Source organism: Larus michahellis, chromosome 4 (assembly GCF_964199755.1).
Source record: "Larus michahellis chromosome 4, bLarMic1.1, whole genome shotgun sequence".
NCBI classification, from domain to species: domain Eukaryota; kingdom Metazoa; phylum Chordata; class Aves; order Charadriiformes; family Laridae; genus Larus; species Larus michahellis.
The window spans coordinates 8761816-8767815 of NC_133899.1; the positions used below are offsets into that span (position 1 = coordinate 8761816).

Below are 6000 nucleotides of genomic sequence, written 5' to 3' on the forward strand. Positions count from 1 at the left end.
AAGTAACTTCACTAAAGTCAATTGGATAAAAATAAAAATAGAAGCACATTCAAAGTCTTCCCAATCAGTCTCTGTTATTAAGATTAGCATGCTTGTGTAACAGAGCCAGCACCTCTTCTTTACATGACTTTCTAAAGCAGATCCATCTTATTCTTACTGACATTTTTATTTAATACTGAAAACAAATACTAAATTAATATCAAGACACCAACAGAAGGCATCAAGCCTTTGGGTTTAGATTTTTAGAGCATAGCTATTTAGCCCCCCTCTCCACTTAGTTTCCCTGTAGAGCCCAAAGGCATACTCTGAAGAATCAGAAGGACTCAAGAAAATTTACTGTATCCAAAACACATTTTAGACATAGGTGTAGAGAAAGAAAAGCTACTTGAGTGAATTCTCCTCTTACAGATTACTTTTTCTAAGGGAAAAATCTTTTTTAATTCAATAGTTATCAGCAATTGATTTTAAATTCAATAATCTAATTCTAATGAAGATTAATTTACTTTTCACTTCTGTAGGCTTTTTGGATGCAAATCTTGCTTCCAGTGGAAGCCAGTTGCCAAGACTGTCACAAATTAGACAACGGAGAAGTAAGCAGCAAGTTTGTTAATTAGTAGGATTAATTTAATGAACTTACTCTCATTAAGCTTTATAAGCCATGCTGTCTATAGGAGTGTGTGAAAGTCCACAACATAATACAGTGATGTCATGAGGCAATTAAGGACACCGATGAGAAATTTTGTAAAGGGGGAAACAGCAAGGCAAATGTTTCATGGAAAACAGCATTATTACACAAAGTTAAAACCAGCTAACTGAAAGAATCAAATAAAGGTAATTTTAGTCCCAACAAGTTATCAAGAAAGTATATTCTCTTCTGAAAGCAAACGAGCATACACTTCAGCCATAGGGTTACATGGCAGCCCGTGTTGTGTCCATGCCATTCCTTGGGTAAGAAATTCCATAACGAAGTCTTCCCACACCTCAGTCTAATTACTACTGATACCTAGCTACTAGCCTTTCCTTCGGATATCAGGGTGAAGCCAGCATTCATAGAAAAATATTACTAAGGGTACATCATTTAATAAAACCCCACAATACAACATTGCTTTCAAGCACTTTGGAGTTTAGAAATATGTGAATTTATAAAGTTATAAAGTATCACTCATAAAACAAACCCTACTTCTCACAATTAATCAAACTTACACCAGAAAAGACCAACACAGGTTGAAATTGTTACAATTACACAAGGCTGAAAGACAGTTTTTTTTCATCTTTAAGGAAGGTTACGTTACAACCTCCAAAACCTCTAAGCTCCAGACAATTGGATTTGATGTACCAGAGGAACTTCCAGCTTCCCAAAAATATTTCAAAAACACCAATATTTCTAGAAGAAATAACACCACCCTACCCTCTCCAGAGAAAACACCTCAAGCACATCAGCAGTTTAAAAGCAAACAGGAACAACTGTGAACATACCTATGCTCCGAGGGCAGCAGCAAGGCCATCCAATGCACTCCCATACCCTGCCTCAAGCTGAAGACCTCCACTCTACCATTGCTTTTACCCCTCAAAACAACAAAACCTCTGCAAATCCCTCCTGGCACAGCTTTATAGTTTGGAGTGCAGCTACATTAATCTACTCCAGCTGTGAGCCTGGCTTCAGCTGCAACGCATAACCAGTTAACACACACGTGCAGTAGGTCACCAGCAAGGTCTGGGTGCGGGGGTCTGCAGGGTGGGCTCTGGGAGCAGAGGGTGGGGCTGCTCCCAGATGGACACAGCTGGTTCCCTAATGAACCTGTCACAGCTGAGCCAATTAGCAAAGCCAGTGATGCCTCTGGGAAAATGTATTTAAGGAAGGGTGAAAGAGTGTTCAGGTAGTGAGGAAATAGCCTTGTAAGCACTAAGGTTGTGGGGGAGAGGCTTGCTATACTGAAGCAGAAGTTCCCCTATAGAGAGGACTAGCATGGTGCAAAATTTCCCTGCAAGCAGTAGAAACGATTTTTGGAGTAGATATCTATGCTGCAGCCTGTAGAAGGCCCTGTCCCAGAGCAAGTGGGTGTTACCTGAAGGAACTATGGCCTCTGGGGAGCCCAGGAGGGAGCAGGCTCCTCCTGAAGGACCACAGTGTGTGAAAGGACCCATGCTGGAGCAGGAGAAAGGAGCAGTGAGCACTAGCTGTTACGGAGTGGCTGCAGCCCCTGTTTTCTGTCCTCCTGTGATACTTGGTGTGGACCTGAGGACCTGGGAGTGAGGGACCAAAACAGCCTAGGAAAAGGAGGGGTGGGGTAGGATATGTTTTTGGTTTAGCCTCTGTTTCTCACCATCCAAATCTAGTTTAACTAGTAATATGATGAGTTATCCCTGAGTCTGTTTTGCCTGTGAAAGTAACTGTAAGTCATCTCCCTGTCTTTAGCTTGACCTGTAAGCTTTTTTGTCTTATGTTTTCCTCACATCTTCTTGTGGTGGGAATGTTGAGAGCAGCTGCATGGACATCTATCAGCCTGCCAAGGTCAACCCACCACAAACTATGTACTATGACACAAGTGCAATATTCTTCCCTCAGTCGTATGGGATACACTAAATACATTGTGGGTTATGTATGTAGCTAATGGGTATGCTCACCACAAATTTAAAAAGAAAATAGTTCTAATACTGTGACTAATTATCATTTGCAGTAGCAATTATTATGTGGAAATTACACACAAAACCTATGTATTCCATTTTCTTGAAAAGCCATTTCTCATTATTTATAAAGCTTTCAGAATCCTTTTTTTCTTCTAGGGAGAGTATTTTGATGAAAGTAAAAAGGTATGTTTTCTAACTTCTCCCTTTAAATAATTAAGGCTTGATATTAATGTTTGGATACGTAAGGTTTGCTATTCTCTTAACTAAGACATAGCAGATATTCTATCTTATACTGCTTTTTGTGAGCTTATGGTATGAGCATATTGGTACTGATTAGGTTGAACACAGTAGGAAGAAGAAGTGTTTTTAGTATGAATACAAGAAAATGAGTGGGTGTTGGAGAATAAATCTTTAAAATTTCTACCCTTGGGTAAGAAATAGAAGTACAGCAGCATTTTTCTATTTGTCTAACATACGGTATAGATAAATGTCTGATGCTGTTAGTGAAAGTGCACTGATTCCCTACAGAAGAGTGCTATCTGTAGCTTTGATCAGTACACAAATATTCAGATATTAAATACTAACAAGAAAAAAATGGACATGACAAGTGCTACTTTTGATGTTATTTAAATACATAACTTCATGAAGTTACATAATTTCAAATAAAAAGTGTTTTCCAGTTTTACAGATAACTAATAATTAGCTACTCAAATACATTTAGAGAGCGTGGTATCTTCTTCCTTCTCCATAAATTATTCTATAGCTGTGTTGGATTCCAGTAGGGCTTTTTAAAGTATTTTTTTAAAAATGCAAATCTAATTTCTTTGCTGCTTTGAGCTTCTGCTAGATGTGTGGGTGGAATTGAGGTGGACATATCCCAAAGAGCATTATTTTTTTAAACGTTAAAGTTATTACGGAAAAAAAGCCCTGGTCTATCCCAGACTGTTTACATGTTAAGTTTTGATTCTGCTGTAACTCAAAGAAAACACCCTTTTAGATGATTATACAAGTGAAATAGTACATTCATTTTAAAGTTTTAATGTCATAATTACTATGATAATCACATTTTCTCTGGTAAAAATACAAAAATAGCTGGGTACAGCACTTGAGGATAACACTAAGAGCATATATTTCAAATAAGTAGGTAACAGTACTGGAATCTCTTTCAAACTGAATTCCTTCATGCCGTGTATTTTACCACAGCCAGCCCAGCTTGAAAGGGGTGGACAGGCTCAAAGGCACTTCGCGTGCTTCCTCCAGCACTGCCTCTCAGTACCGGCAGGAGGCTAAATTTCTGCTATTACTTGTTACACACTTGAACAAAATGTCTGTGTCTCTGTCAGAGCAAAAGGCAGTTTCTAGTGTTTCATCTTTGTTACAGTGCGTTATACTGTTAATTAATGAGGAAAAACACACAAGTAAAAATAAAATACAGGTCCAGACACTTATACTTCTGGGGTGAAATCCTGTAGCTCCTCAAAGCTGATGGGGTTTCTGCCTGTGGGTCAGTGAAGCTGTGAACTCTGTAATTTTTCACTCCACATGTATCTGTTAATCTGAGTGTGTAAGTGTACACTTGTGTATATATATGTAAAAATGAAGAAATACTATGGACTGTTTTTTCCCTCAGTCATGCTCCTGAGAAGGATATTAGGTATTAGTATATTCACAACCAATATGAACAAGATCAAAAGGGATATGGGGTCAAAACCCTGTCCGTAATAGTTCAAAGCAATCCTTGGCACAGTGGAAAGATGAACATGACCGCACCTTTCCTCCCTCCAGATGCTGGTGTGTTGAAAGGCCAATACTAGAGGAAGCCTGTGAATTTTTTATTTGTAACATCCTGGAAGAAACAAACTGCCATCTCTAATTTGAGCTGAAACAGAAAATGACATTTTTCCCAATCTGTAGTGAAAGGCGGCTGGTGGAAAACAAAAGGCTATCGGTAGATGTGTGTACGCATTTTCTTATAGACATACTTTTAAAAAATAATATTTAAAAATAGTTCCATACACTAGAACTTCTGTACTAGCCATAGGTACACTCTGAGTCTATCCATTCAGCTGCGATGTTATTCTTGCTTTCTATGAAAATCCTGTGCCTCTAATAAAAAATAATTATCTAACATTATTTAATGAGTCATGCCAATCCTGGTAATTGTCTCAGCAAAAGGTTAGTGTGGTGATTTATTCCTACTCTTTTACTGCTGCTCTGAAACTCAGGTGTATTGCAAGTGTTTGATGACAGAAATGCTTCTTTATGAAAATAATTTGTGTGTGTACTTATATATGTGTACATTCTGAAACTGTCAGAATTATAACGAAGGACTTAGTTTTTAAAGGCTTGATGGGTTTCTGCGCAGCTGCATCCTCCACTTCCCATCGTACTAGCAGATGTCACACTACCTCGTAGGAATTTCCACATCACGATTAATGCAATGATTTTTTTGTGTGAGGAAAATTTCCCGTTTTTTGAAAATAATTACAACATAAAATGAAAGGGTAGGAGATACTGCTTGTTTGTTTGCATATGTTAAGTAGTACTCATCTTCCCCAAAATCACTTCAAATCCAATATAAAATTGTCTCCTCAAACAGAAGTTACTTTCAGGACTGCTAATATAATTATGATTTTAAAACTTCTAAGACTCACATCCTCACCTAGAACCGTAAGTCCTTAAAGGCATGGAATTACAAAAAAGTACCTAAAACTCTTCCTTGGTAATTAAAGATATTTTGCCTGTCTGATGCTGAGCACAACTTCCACTGAAAACATGAACAAAATCTTCACAGTGCTACAGCCTCAGTGTTTAAGATCCGTCCCAGGAATGCTGAAAAAAGTGATGACTTTAGAGAGAAAATGTAGTTAGGATGACAGAAAACAGCACTGCAGAAATATTTAGTAATAAGCTTTAGATAAGGAGCTTCAGTAAAATGGGGACAAAGCTGACAAGTCCTCGATTTTAAAACACCTTATGTGGAAGTGGATGAAATGGCTCTTAATTTACTTGTGTACCAACACCTAACTTGAACGTGTTATTTATTTATTTATAGAGCTTTTAGTAACACAAACATTAAAAGAAGTAAAATGGCTATAGACAATAGCTGCCTATTCAACTGATACATTAACTATCTGTTTGCTAAGGAAGGTATGAAGAAAAATATGTAGAATTTCAAGACTAGATTTTCAAGAAATTGAACTAATGTTTAATAGGTCATTTTCCATTCATCCTGTTTTTTCAGGATGGCCTCTTAGGAGTACAAATTGGCTTTTGTGATATATAATGGTGCCTTAGACTTTACAATGTCATGAAGTCATTAGGATAAGTAAATGAAATGGGCAGAGAGACAATATTCTCCTAAGAAATAAC

At 37.6% G+C, this 6000-nt stretch overlaps 1 protein-coding gene across 1 annotated transcript in view; it reads right to left on the reverse strand.

The window, feature by feature from the left end:
• Positions 1–1564, reverse strand: part of CDH8 (cadherin 8) — a 210036-nt gene extending 208472 nt beyond the window's left edge. The window contains exon 1 of the mRNA XM_074582880.1: positions 1477–1564. The gene's annotated coding sequence lies outside the window, so the exon portion shown is untranslated. The remainder of the gene's footprint in view (positions 1–1476) is intronic.
• Between the last annotated feature and the right edge of the window lie 4436 nt (positions 1565–6000).